The sequence below is a fragment of the Taeniopygia guttata genome, chromosome 2, assembly GCF_048771995.1.
Source record: "Taeniopygia guttata chromosome 2, bTaeGut7.mat, whole genome shotgun sequence".
Taxonomy (NCBI): domain Eukaryota; kingdom Metazoa; phylum Chordata; class Aves; order Passeriformes; family Estrildidae; genus Taeniopygia; species Taeniopygia guttata.
The window spans coordinates 2275364-2290258 of record NC_133026.1 but is presented as its reverse complement, the minus strand read 5'-3'; the positions used below and the strand labels follow the sequence as shown (position 1 = coordinate 2290258).

At 45.3% G+C, this 14895-nt stretch overlaps 1 protein-coding gene across 2 annotated transcripts in view; it reads right to left on the bottom strand.

Annotated features, from left to right (window-relative positions):
* WNT3A (Wnt family member 3A) overlaps positions 1-14895 on the bottom strand; it is a 102507-nt gene that overhangs the window by 49359 nt on the left and 38253 nt on the right. The window lies entirely within an intron of this gene.

Here is a 14895-nt window from a genome sequence, read left to right as displayed (position 1 = left end):
TCCTTTCCTTTCCTTTCCTTTCCTTTCCTTCCCTTCCCTTTCCCTTTCCCTTTCCCTTTCCCTTTCCCTTTCCCTTTCCCTTTCCCTTTCCCTTTCCCTTTCCCTTTCCCTTTCCCTTTCCCTTTCCCTTTCCCTTTCCCTTTCCCTTTCCCTTTCCCTTTCCCTTTCCCTTTCCCTTTCCCTTTCCCTTTCCCTTTCCCTTTTTTCTTTCCCTTTTTTCTTTCCCTTTCCCTTTTTTCTTTCCTTTCTTCCTCCCTCCCTCCCACCCACCCACCCAAAGATACTCAGCTCCTACAGATAATTTCCTTTGCAACCAAATATTATTTATTTGAGACACAAGCACACCTCTACAAGACGTTTTATAGGAAATTTTGGCAGCTGAGTCAAAAGCACATTCAGAGCTACCAAAAGGAATATCTCCACCAGCTGAAACCATCGAGCTCTGACTCTTTGGAAAAGCAGCACCAAGAATTTGGGAAGGGGAGCAGCATCATTCTGTGGGGCTTTGGTTAAAGTGAGGGGAGTGAAATTAAAGCCAAACCAAACCAACAACCAAAAACCAATCTCAATTAAACTCGAGTGTAAACTCTGTGCTCAGCCCAGTGAAGTCTTGAAAGGAGTGTCCATGAACCTTTATGGTGGTGAAGCCTTGGAGACAAACAAGTCAGCTCTGCAGGGAGATCAGCAGATATGCAGCTAATTAGATAGATTTTTAAAGTGTTTTTTACTGGTGCTTCTAATAATAACCTTGATTACTAAAACTGAAGGGATTTTTAGAGTATAATTTCCTTTTCTTCTAATTAAATCTCTTGATTGCCTTTTCTGCCCTGAATTAATGACAAAGAGGAACCTGCCTGGGCAGTGTGTATTTCTGTTTACATTCGTTTTTTGCTGTGTGGTTTTCATTTGGGAACAGCCTGGTGTGTTTGAATTACCAACACGGTTGTCAGGGAATAAAGCTTTCACTCTTTTTTGCTCTGACTTAAAAAATAACACAAGAATTCTATTGTTGCCAAAGTCCAGAAGAAAATTAGCTTGACTTCAGCAGTTCTCTAGGCTAGGATAAAAATTATTTTAAAATTATTTTGTTTTAAAGAGAAGAGTCCTTGCAGCCAATTAACTCCTTTCCTGGAGAGGATCTGGTCAAGAGGGGACAGAAGTGAGAGGAGGGAACATTCACATGGTCAGGAACCACATGTCAAGGTGCTAACTGCAGACTAAGCCTTACAAATCCATCCTTTCCAGACAAATAAGGATTTCTGGATCCCAAATGGCTCCAGCCAGGAGTTTAGAACCAGGATAATCAGCTCAGCCAAGAACGTGCCCTCCAGTAAAGGAACTTTAGATGGATAAGGTGGAAGGTGTGTGGAAAAGCAAAGGATTTCCATCTGATTTCCTGAATTTAGGTGCCTCTTTCCACTTCTGCTGGACTTCTGGGAGATGATTAATCTCAACATTAGAGGACAATTCATCCCACCCCAGGGAGGGAAGCTGAGACAAATGGCATGAACTGCTCTCCAGAAGTGCCCCATTTTTCCATCGCATTAAAAGGGGGAAGGCAGCTCACCCTGACCCAAAACTGTGCCCCTGTCACCCCCATCCAATGCTCACTGGGGTGTCTCCAGCTGATCTGCTCACCCCAGGCTGCTTTTGCAATCAGAGAGGAGAAGACATCTCCATGCCACACTTCCCCTGCCCAGTTCAGGTGTGTGCTTTGGGCTGGCGTGAATCATGGCCTTGCCCCGCTGGCTGTGCTGGCGAGACTCAAACCCCCCTGGGTGGCTGGGGCATGTCTGCACCCTGGAAGTCTCTGGGTGAATCATGCCATGATCCCTGACAACCAGGATGGGTAAGTTCCTTGAAGCTGTCCCACCCAGGAAAGTTCAGCCCTGTGTTGAAGGCCACGCAGAGAGCTCAGCTGGAGTAAGGAGACAAGTTCCTGCAGGAACCCACAGGAGGAAACTGAGGAAAGGACCCATTAAACTCATTTTCCTTATCTCAATGGCCAGATATTTTTGAGCTTCAGATTAATTCAGGGTGCACAGCTGGCAGAAAGCCACCTGTGAAGTGGAGCCCATGCCAAGTGTACATTTTTGTTTCATTGTTAAATATTATACAAAGCACTGGACCAAAATTTCTGGACAAAAGACACCTTCTGAAACACTGCTTCAGCATTCAGAGGACTTTCTGAGTGTTGCCTCTATCACCTTGTTGAGCTTTAGGGTGCCACACACCCAAATTTTAATCCATTGAATTAAAGTCTGGGATTTAGGAGGTATTCCCAGCTTTAGGATTGGGAGGTAAGTGGTCCTATCTCTGTAACCCATCTGGAGAGATGCCATCATTTAAATCTCCAGGGAAAAACATTTGTTTCATTGTTCCTACTTATCCTCCAGCCACTGACTACAAAGAGTCCAAAATGTGGATGTTTTCTGGTGTCTGAATTTAACTTTGGTGGGAACATCTGTAGTTTGTTTCTACATCAACTACAATCACCAATATCCTTCCCAAAGCTTTCCCAAGTCCCTTACCCAGTTCCCAACAAAGAAAAAGCATCTACTGAGCTACCACCAACCTGTTGCAGGCTGCATTCACAATGCTGTGAAGCCAGGAGGACTTATAGGAGGAGCTATATCAGTAGGACCCTGATGAAGTTTAGGATTCCAAACCCATACATTTTAATCATATGAACAGCCAAATTCAAGCCTGACTCTGGTTTGGTTTTTTTGGGGTTTTTTTGGTTTTTTTGGTTACTACAGTGGTAGAATGAAAACACCAGTCATAGGAAAAGGAGTTTATAGGTTAGTGCCCTCAACTATTTGTTTCCATTGCTGGGAAGATTATCTAAGATTAAAAAAAAAAAACCCAAAAACATATAGAAATACCTCTAATTGCTTTTTCACACTGCTCCCTGCTCAGTAGAGCAGGGAAACAGTCACACCTCACTTTGATCTGTGTTACAGTCTGGAAAGTTTAATCTGCAAAAGACAATCTCCGGCGAGAGCCTTGTTCTCAAGGTGTCGTCAGGCCCCGAGACGGTGCAACGCAAATTTGGCATTTCATGGGGCAGTGTGGAGGTGCAGGGTGGAATCTCAAAACCTCAGCTGAAGGTGCAGGGTGGAATCTCAAAACATCTCCCCATGAGCAGTGGCTCTGCTGTTGAGCAGAGATGAGCACAGTCCTCCTTCTCCTCCTCCTTCTCCTCCTCTTCTCCTCCTCTTCTCCTCCTGGCTCACTCACAGCTCCTGGAGTGTGATAACATCTCCCCGAGCACCCTCTTTTGGTTTCTACTTTGCTTCCAGATGTAAACACTTTCTCCCTCTCTAAAGTCAATTTGTCTTTAGGAGAACCCAGTTCTTTCAGCTCTCTGTCATTATTATTGATCATCAGGTGGGAACCTTATGAACCTCCCAACCTTCTCCTCCACCCAGAAAAACCCAACAACAGCCCAACAACCAAACCTTTAGAAAAGATTGGGAAAGTCTATAAAGATCAGAATCTCACTTAAGTGTTACTCAACTCTCTCGTAGCTCCCATCATTCATTTTTTTCTCACTGTTTCCAATGATCAAACCTGGCATTTGCATTTTTCCATTCTCCTGACTTCTCCTCCTAAGCAATCTCCTTCATGTGGGTAATTTTGAAAATGTGGTGTCGAGAAAATGGGCCGAGTGTCATCTACTGTGGTCTAACCAGGCATCACCTTCAAATTCCCTAAGCACCACCATTTCCTGGATGCACTGACCCCAACCTCTCCTTTTCCAGTGGAGAATTCCTGAAGCTCTCCATTTCACAAACACACTCATGCCCACAGAACAGCCGCTGCTCAAGTCTGAACCAAGGCAAAGGGTCAAAGAGTTGTTCCTTTCAAACCAATCAGACTTTTCTTCCCATTAGCACAGGAGGAGCCAGGAAAACACTGCTCTGTCTGTCCACAGCCAAAGTTCTTAGCTTATCTTTAAGCTTTGCATGCCCTGAAGTGTTTAATTCAACCTCCAGTGAGCATTTTTCTTTGCCAACACACCTAGAGAGCTCTTCATTTCCCTTATCTCAATCTATCTGCTCCTTCAGCAGAGCCGTTGTAAATAAGTACCTGGCCACCTTCTTAATAAATTACATGTACCCTCCCTCTTGGAATGGACACCCCAGCCAGGTTAGGAGGGAGAAATATGCAGGAAATACCTGCTCAGAGGTTTTTTTTCCAGAAAAAGAGAAGGTTTCAGCTCTGGATGACCTCACTGTACAGCACCACTCTGCTGACTTTTCAAGGTCACCACCTTCTTAGCATGTCAAAAGTCCTTGACACATGTGGACACTCCTACACCTGCTTGCTTCTTCCTGAATTCTGTCATTCCTGAGCTTTGTTTTGCTGTTCATCTTGGAGGGGCCTTTTGAGAGCTTCCTCCAGGGACATCCTTCTGGGGTCCCCGGCACAGGGAAAATAACTTCATTTATTAATGCTGAACAGCAAGGGTGAAACTTGCCAAATTACCCCGGATAAGACCCTGAGAACACTTAAATCCCACCAAATATTACAAACTGAGCACCAGGAGTGACTTTGCTCCTTTTGTCCAGCTAGTCCTGGTGAAGAAGTTAAATCAAAGAATGCCCATCTGCTCATAATAGAGGGGATTTATGTTCTCTTGTAGATGCCTTAAGTGCTTCTCCCTTTGCAGGAAACCCCATAACAAGATGCTACACCTCTTCCAAATCCTTTCTTAAAATCCATCCAGCTTTCCAGAGGTTCAGCTCAGCCCCTGTCCCTTTCTAACTCATTTTGGCTGCCTCTCTGTGGTGCCACATCCCTTAGAAGAATCTCAGCCACGTGATGAAAGAGGGGACAAATTGTGTAAAGTGGTTCCTCCAAAAAGATGCATTTTCACAATACATCTGTGGTATTATGATCCTAAAATACTGAAATTGAGAAGATGGCTGGAGAAGCATCCATAGGATGTGAAAAGCTGTAAGGAAAACTCCTCAAGGGCTGTCTCCCATCTCCTGGCACCAGAGGGGCTCACAGGGAAGCAGGTGATGAGTGGGCAGCCCCCACTCCATCCTACAACATCCCAAACAGACCCTCTTTCATCCCTCACCATGATCCTTCAAGTTGACCAGCATGAAATCCATGTATCTGAAGCTGCCTAAAACCAAATTTTTTTTTCTTTTTTTTTTTTTTTTGAGAAATGAGCAGCTGGAAGGCTGTGAAGGTTCCAAAAATGGGGGGCTCCTGGGGCAGGGTCTGTAAAGTCAGATCCCATGAACCCTCACCACACAGGGCTGCCACAAGACAGATGGAGTGTGGTGTCCATCTAACATGGACAACTGGAAGCTGGGAAGGATACCCCACATATCCCAGGATATCCCAAAGGTCGATCAGGAGCAGGAGATGGAGTTGGACCAACTGTGTCTTTTCCACTCTGGACACAGATATGTTCACGAGACTCTTGGGAAGACACACGGGGAGGGCATGGACCTGCTGCAGCGAGCCCAAAGATCAGCTGCAAAGTTGATTTGAGGGATGGAGCAGGGTTCCTGCAAGGAAAGGCTGAGAGAATTGTATTTGCTCAGCTTGGAAAACACAGGACTTTCAGAGTGTCTTCACTCTGGTCTGCTTGGACCTGAAGGGACCCACAAGAAGGATGGAGAGACAATTTATGAGAGCCTGGAGTGGCAGGACAAGTGGGAATGGCTTCAAACTGCCAGAGGGCAGGGATAGATGGGATATTGAGAAGGATTTGTTCCCTGTGAGGGTGGGCAGGCCCTGGCACAGGGTGCCCAGAGAAGCTGTGGCTGCCCCTGGATCCCTGGCAGTGTCCAAGGCCAGGTTGGACATTGGGGCTTGGAGCACCCTGGGATGGTGGGAGGTGTCCCTGACATGGCAGGAGGAGACTGGGATGATCTTTAAGGTCCCTCCAACTCAGGCCATGCTATGGTTTTATGATTTTATGGTTTGAACCACCAGCCCAGAGGCCAGGCGGGTGGACAGGCAGAAAAACTTCTAATTCTACATGCACTGAATGACCTTATTTTTCACAGAAAATACCAGTATTCTGGCATATACCATGACTTTTTTTTCTCTGTTTTACTACAAAAACAAAACCTAGAGAAATTTTAGATGAAATGAAAAGAAGTGGAAATTGTCACACCCCATTCTTTTAAATGGAAAAGGAAATTGTTCTGCTCACTGATGTCCTTCCTACAACAAAGTGGTTTTATTCTATGATATTAAAACTATCCCAAGCCCAAGCAGCTACAAAATGTGGACAATACAAAAAATGTAATTGTTGTTTTAGTTGAAAACTTGGAAACCACCTTAACACAGATCAGCAAAATGATAGGTTTGGCTCTAGAAGACACGAATCAAGTAACAGATTATGATGAAAGATATTTTTCCACTTTAGGGGTTGTTTTCTTTTTTGCATGGACCACTAACAATCAAGCTTAGGCCTAAGCAGTCTAAATACAGAAGTGTCATACTTTAATTCAGAAATTATGACTCTCTGCAACATTGATTGCAGTGGGGTCTTCAACATTTGGCTCTGGGCATCTCACTATCAAGACTAAGACATTTCAAAGAGGTTCACAAAAAGAAATGTAAGCCTGTTAGACAGCACAAATTCACTGTGCAGGTATCTGTCCTTCCAGATGTTTTTTCTTGCAGCCTGGAAGAGAAAAAGGCTGCAACCCAGTGGGTTAACTGTTCTTGCTGGGTAATTCTTCATTCACCTCCAAGAACAGCACAAGGGCTATATTTAAATCCTTTTTTTCTCCTCTAACCCCTAAAGTATGCACATAATTTTGTGGCCGAGTCCAATCCTGCAAACACACAGAGGTTTGGAGGTGACTTTTCTCCCACAATAATTCCCTCACCCTTGCCCTGTATTCATAACAGCGATGGTGATGGGATGATGCAGCAGCATTGTGTTTCTGCAGCACCTTTCATCACAGGATCTCTGAGCGTGGGACTCACCTCACCCGACTTTGACCATTGAAAAGTTTGGAATCTCGGCCAAGTCTACCAGAGTCCGAGGAGCAAGATCAGCATCTCCAGAGGGCAACTCGGCCCATCCTGAGAGAGATGCCTCAGATAGGTGGGCTGAATCACTGGAGGTGCCCAGGAGGCAGCACTGGCTGTGGAAAAATGAGGAGCATACACTGGACACCTTTTTTATTTCCAAGCTGAAAGTAGGAATTGGGAATTTCACCCTTTTGTTTTTTTTTTTTGGCAGAGTCTCAGAAATCCTTGGAGAGCTGGAAGAGGAGGCCAAGGAAAGTCTTTGCTATCTCTAACGTGGAGCAGGACAGATTATTTAGAGTGGTTTGAGGCTGGATTTGGAAAACAATAAGCTCAATGGCAGCTTCAAGTGGGTGCTAAGAAAGCAAAATTCCCTGAGCTGAGGTTTGGCCAGGACAGCGAATTCCCACAGGAACTAAGGCACACCACAACACTCAGCACCTTCCACTGGGAGTGCAAGAGATGTTGCTTTGACTTTGTCTTCCCTTAGGATCTACAGAACAGAGGAGGAGAGAGAACACAAGTATTAACAACCCAGTTCCTTGGAAAAAGTCTTTGGAACTCTTTAATTACCCAAGGCAATTAACTCCTTTGCTACACATGTCATCTGAAAAACAACCCAGGCAACAGAATAATGGCCCCTCCAACCACGTTTTCAAGCCTGGATCCAGGTCCCAGTGACCCTGGTGTTGCTTCTGTACCACATCCTACATCTGGGGCTCCTCCCTGGAGGTCTCCCCGCTTGGGATCTGCCTCCCTGCAGCTCCATTTATCTCACAAAACGTGCCAGGATGGCAGTGCAGGGTTTTAGAGATGTATAAGTCTTAACATTTTAATCTGCCACCTACACTGCAGTTTATGAGTGCTGTAAATCTCGTGGTTATAATGAACTCATCTAATGATATTGCTGATGGATAAATTTACCTGGGACGAGGAACAACAGTTACTCGCAAATGAAAGGGGAGTAATTTAAAGTTTCATGTAAACACCTTTGCTGCCTTACTTCTGACTTCTCCCAGCCTAACCCCTCTCAGGGTTTCATGACAAATGGAAAGAATGTGTGTTTGTGAGGCAACGACTGGCTGGCCTGGAAAAGAACCTGCCTCCTTCTCCCCAGCACAATGCTTATATAACTTGGGCACTGGAATGAAGTTTTAGGTGAAAATAGCTCTAATTTTCTGGGTCAGGTGTGCTAAATTAGGGGAATGGAGGGAAGGGATAAAGCAACATATTAGGCAATGAAAAATGCCTACACAATGCAAAGATATTTAGACTCCTACTCTGAATTTCAATAATAATTAGGACTGTGGCTAGTCCTAATGCTCTCAGCTCCCCCCCACACCCCTAAAGCATCCCAGCTTGAACCTTTTTTAAATGCTCAGCAATATAAGGTACATATTGTGGTTTCAAACCTCTCATTAAGGCTCATCCCCCTGCGCTGAGGTCTGGCCTGGGCTATGTCAGTGCTAAATACCTTGGAGGACTGGGCTCAAAGACCTCAGATCCCTGCAAAGATTGGATTTGGACTTCTAAATTGCTTAAGTGCTTAAGTGCTTGGGGGAATTTTATCCTGAAACTCCTCCGTGATGAAGCCAATTTTGAAATGAGAACCACGGATGGAGAGCGCCGTCATTTTGAGGTTTTAGGTAAGAACAGCAGGATTTTCACTGTCCACTGCTCTGATAAAGCAAATTACTCTCATTTCTCACCCTTTCCTTGCAGAAGGTGCTGTGAATATGCATTGGGCTGTGCTGAACACACACAGACCCTCACACACACACACACACACAGGGCTGGAGTTCCTCCTCTGGCTTTCACTGACTCATCAGGCTCACCAAATGTGTGAACTCACGCTATAATGTTCTCCCAGAAAAATAACAAATTGATTTCATTTTTACAGGCTACAGCATGCTATATAATTGGAGACACTGCCTTGTCAACTCAGACCGGTCTGACCCGACCAGAGACATTGCTTACAGCTGTTTACGGAGCCATAAAGTTTCCTCCTCTTTGTTTTTCCTTCCTTTTGCACTCTCTCTCTCTTTTTTTTTTTTTTTCTTTCTTTTTCTTTTCCCTCTAATGAATCCTACAGCTACTTTTTGTTCTGGTCATAAAATACTCCTAAGGAAAATGCAGGAAAGCCTTGATTTAGAAAAGCACTTCAGCCAGTGCCTCATGTTAACACTGGGGCTTGAGCACATATTTAAAACTGAGCATGTGTTTAAGGACTTTTATTGCACCCAGACAGTCAATAAGGAACTTGTCACACTGTTATGTGCTTTTTTTTTTTTAATAATGTAATTATCGATACCAAATTAGAAGTTTGGATTGGGCAACCTCAGGGATTGTTTCCTCTGCGGACCCACAGCACAGCTCCAGTTTCATCGGGAATTCTGCCATTTCTCATTGTCACTGTGTCCAAATCTTAAACATATGAGGAAGGGCAAACTCCTACATTACTTTATCAACTCTACTGAAACTGCCACTTGGGACTGGGCACAATTTTTTTACATCACAAAAAAACCCACCCTGAAATCTTCTGAGTTTGGCATATTTGCCAAGCACTCAAAATAAGCTTAATTTTTCTGACCAATATAAAAATAACAGTTTTATGGAGGGTGGATTTGCAAGCAATTGTATTTTGTGTAAAAATATATTATCTTAAAATACTCAGAACCTCAAAAGCTAAATGAAATGTTTTGATTTTTTTTTGGAAAAAAAGGATTTCTGATCACATGCTTGATTTTGCTACCATCAAAAAGTTGCTTCGCTTTGAACTAATGAACTGAAAAAGAAAAAAAAATCCCAAACCCAAAAGGGCTTTTCATCTACTTGCGCTATCCATCAAAATACCTTCTAAGTACTTGGCAATAAATTATGGTTGTGCTTCCTTTCATATCACTCATTCATCATGGAATCTGCTCCTCCTTTGGCCTGAAATGTCACAATTCTCCCTCATTCAATGCCTCCGAACCACTCCAGGGCTGATCAATAGGGAATCAGCTGTTCCAGAGTCATAAATAGACAGAAATGTATTTTCCACCTCCTTTGAGGACCATTTCTGTCCCAGTGGGATAAGGGGGACATTTGTCTGGATCCTGGTCCTGCCACGTGGGAAAGGAACATGAGAGCAGGTCAGGAAAGACAAAACTTTCCTGCAGAAATACATTTCAGATCTGAATTCCAGCTTTTAGAGAAATGTAGAGAGCAGCAGAAGGCAGAGAACTCTTTATCCTCTCTTTGGGAAGAGCTGCAGCAAAAGATGACCTGGTATTAGATAATAAAAAATCCACATGGAGGAAGGACATGAACCAACACCGGACCCCAAAGACAAAACAACTCTTATTTAGCACTAAAACAGCAAAAAGACTACCATGAGGTCAAAGTTCAAACTTTTTTTACTGCTTATAAAACTATTTTTTCCTCAAATGAAACTGCAATTTCTGCTGCAACAGAACAAATGGATTTTTTTTTCTTTTTTTTTTTTTTTTTGCAAAGAAACTGCTTTGCATGGGAAAAAATCCTCATGGCTCCTTGACATGTTTCAGCTAGATCTCAGTAAAATTAAAGAGGTACAGACTGATGAGTCGCTCAGAGGTACAGGAAAAATGCCAGTGGATGTCCTGGCATTTGTATACACCTTGAGAGAGAGAAAAATTCTCTCTCAGAGATGATCTCTCACAACAGAAAGAATAACAACCGCAATAAAACCTGGTGTAGAGAAAGAAGGGAAAGGTTTAATTTGCTTTACAGCACTGACTTTTACCATTGTCTGCAGATACCTCCTGTTTACTGAAATGGATGTGCTGGATCTCCTTCAGCCCAAAATTCATTCTGCTGTGAAGGGAACAGGTTTTAGCCATTAGGCAGCTTAATTTTCTTGGGTTGCTAAGCAAAATCCCTCCATTTTGCACCCCCTCAACAGTGTCAATGACCTAAAGTTAAGTCAAGGTTTTATAATCTGTTTTGGAGAAAGGAAACCATATATATATATATATAAAAATATATATATTTATACGCATTTAGACTAGGTGTTCAAAGGAATTCTTCCTTGTGAGGGTGGAGAGGCCCTGATATTGGAATTTCCAGAGGAGCTATGGCTGCCCCTGGGTCCCTGGAAGTGTCCAAGGTTGGACAGGGCTTGGAGCAGCCTGGGACAGTGGGAGGTGTCCCTGCCCATGGCAGAGGGTGGAATGGAATGAGCTTTAAGGTCCTTCCCAGCCCAAACCATTCCATGATTTTATGACTCTCGAGTAAGAGGCCACCCACTCTCCACATCTTTTGGTTGAAAAAAGGTGATTTATATGAAAGGTTCTCCCAGACCTGGTCTGAATTCCAAAAACAGAGCTGGAGAGTTATGGCAGCACGTGTGCAGCACCAGCCAGCACAGAGAAGGAAGGACCAAGCTTTGTTCTGCAAACACCTCTCCCTAAACCTGCTGGGGCCTGGTGCTCTCACACCCAGAGCCGTGGCTTAAAGAGTTTCTTCTCCAAGTGGTTTGGCAGATGTGGTGCCTTGGTGTTCCTCAGAGGAACAGAACCGTTCTCCAGAGTGGAAACTTCTTGACTGGTGAGGCAGTGCCTGGATGGAAAACATCAATAATCTGGAAGGCTGATGGATGGCAAAGAAACTGGGGAAGGAGGAAGAATCACGGAATCACAGAATGGCCTGGGTTGGAAAGCACCTTGAAGGGACTTTAAATCTTCTTTCAGCCCTCTGCCATGGCAGTGACACCTTGCAGCATGCCAGGGTGCTCCAAGCCCCAATGTCCAACCTGGCCTTGGACACTTCCAGGGATCCAGGGGCAGCCACAGCTGCTCTGGGCACCTGTGCCAGGGCCTTCCACCCTCACAGGGAACAAATCCTTCTTAATATCTAATCCAGCCCTATTCCCTTTCAGTGGGAAGCCATTCCTCCTTGTCCTGCCACTTGTAAAGAGTTTATCTCCATCTTTTTGTAGCTCCCTTCAGGTCCTGGCCACAATCAGGTCACCCTGAACCTTTCTCTCGTCCAGGTTGTGCCATCCCCACTGCAGGCAGGAGGGGAAAGATTTTTAGGAAAGCAAGTGGGTCGGGAGATGTCCTTGGAGCAGCATAAACTGCCCCAAACCTCTGACTTGGGGGGTGGAATAAGATTCTGGGTGAAGAGCCAACAACCCCTCAGTGCTGGGGGCACGGAGCCTCCATGGAAGTATTTGGGAATCTCCCCAGTGTCAGGAGCAGCACCTGCACATCTGAGCAGCGTCCCAGCCCTAATGATTTCTGTCTGAGAGTGGCTGGGGAGCTGCAGACAGGCTGCCAGATCGTGAGCAGCTCGTGGAGGGGTGATCACTGTTAGGCAAAGATACCAGCTTTGACATGCAGCAAGGGAAGCAGCCAAGAATTTGGGAAAGCAATCCCAGCTTTGTGCTGCACGCTCCTCTGCCAAGATACCTCCTGTGTTTACTTTAGAAACCAGAGACGAGCCCTCCTCAGCATAATAACAATAATAATAAAGCTTCAGGGTCACTCAGCTTAGCAGATGGATTCCTTCCAGCCTGGATTCCTCTGCAGAACTGAAGCACTGATGGATCTGGGGGATTATGCAATGTTCATAATTGGGTTTCACAGGAGATCTGAACGGTGACAAAACCATTTTGTGGGAAGGGAGCTGCACTGGAGACAAGCAAACCCATCCATGGATCTCGTGTGGGGTCTGAGTGGCCACAGGGACCGTACAGCCTCTGCAGAAGCAGCTCTGTCTCACCAAAGAGCTGCTCACTCCCTGGTTTTCAGCTTTCCCATGCTCCTAGACCCTAAATACAGAACTGGAGAATCATGGAATGGCTCCTGTAACAATGCTTTTTGTCTGGGGACTTCTAAGGTCACCCACTCCAACCCCCTTGTCATAATCAGGAATGTCTTCAACCAGATCAGGCTGCTCAGAGCCCATCCAACATGACCATGGATGTTGCCAGGGATGGAACTCACCACCTCTCTGGGCAACCTGTGCCAGTGAAAACGCATCAGAATGTGGCAAAGTAGGGATCTAAAGGAGATATTTTGACTGGCCAGAAATATTTAACTGAACAAATCACTCAAGATTTTAGCAACTTTTTTTTTTTCTTTATATTAAATAATATAGCAATTTTCATCTGCCCATACTGCCTGGACAGGAGAAAGTTCAGTTTAAAAGGGATTTTACAGAAATAACATCCTAAATGATATAGGGTCTCTGTAACTACTGTCTTAGAGCACAACTCTGGGATTTATTACAGAATAAATTACTAAATTTATTACTAAAGAATTACTAAAGAATATTAATTACTAAAGAATCAATGGAACTCCGTTCCACAGATTATCACTGAGGTTCAGAGGAACTGAAGGGCAATTAGCAGCAATAAGAAGGGCTCAGTTATTTCACAGAAAGCAGGAACACCTGGAGGTTTGACAGCACAAAGACACCAGGGGTTTAAAGGTCTCTAAGCTCTTCACCTACAGGACATCACCCCATTTATCACCAACCAGGAGGGCAGAGAGGACGCTTTCTTTGGAAGGGATTGCTCAACTGCAAGGCTGAAAATGGCAGAGGAAGCAAAGACACGAACACGAGGACATGTTTACCCCTGATGCCACCATCAGATGTTCCCTTCCCTTCCCGCATGTACCCACGCACGGACACACCTATTGACACATCCCCGTGTTCGGAGGCTTGATTGAACATTTCTCCGCTCTGGTGCACCCAAGCATCGACCAGAAACATCGAGGGTGCCCTCAAGGAACTCTTTCTTACACCTCCTTTTCCTACTAATACTGACTAACAACGTTTGGAAATCAGAAGCTCAGGACAAGGCGGGTGAAGTCTCCAAAAGCTGGTGAGATATCTCAGGACACGCCAGGGTTAGTTTGGTTGAGTGCACAGGGACATCTCTCGGGGGTCAAACCTGGTTCCCAAGTGCCACAGGTTTTCTATAGGAGCCGTGCAGCAGCTTCCAGCCCTGCTTGGGTGTTTCAGGTGCCACTGGGAATCTACACCCGGACTGGGAGCCTTGATGTGGCCCCCTCAGCCCTGTGGAAGGCTACAACACTGAGCCAGCCATCCCACATGTCCCATGTGCCCAGTGGGAAGAACTGGACACAGTCAGGAGACAAGCAGCTTGGCCTAGTCAAGATACCAGTTTCAATTAGAAGTTAAATCATGGAGTTAAGCCCAGTTTAGTGCTGGACTCCACTGGCCATGAAAGCGTAACGCTGCCTGTGCATCCCTGGCAGTGTCCAAAGCCAGGCTGGACAGGGCTTGGAGCACCCTGGGACAGTGGGAGGTGTCCCTGCCTATGTCACAGGGTGGAATGGAATGATGTTGAAGGTCCCTCCCAACCCAAACCATCCCAAGATTCCGTGATACCTCAGCTGTGTGTTACTGGCAGTGCAGGTGTCCAACGGGATGAATCCCACCTCGACCTCAGGATGATGAACAAGAGGTCTGCATTCACCTCTACCAACCCCTTAGGCCAAAGTTCTGGTTCTGAGCTCCACAGAGCCTTGCTGAGAGGAGGAGGGAGGCTGCAGCAAGGTAGAAACCCCCTCCGTGGGAATTATAACAAATACAGGAGCAAAGACCCAAGCCCAGCAATTGGCACTGTAAACCAAACCAGGAACGTCCTCCCTAGGACACAGAATTCTGGACTGAAGATTCAGCACCACTCCACTCCCCTGCCTCCCTGTGAGATGGTTTTCCTCAGCTGGGGCAGGGGAACTGGTGAGAGGCAGTCACAAAAGCTTAGGAATTCTGCCGAGCTCCCTTCCAACAACACCGTAATCTTACGGATTCATCAACGTATATAATTACCGAGTCAGACCACCCATTAACTCATCTCCTCTACACCACTGGCCGTGGCTGAAT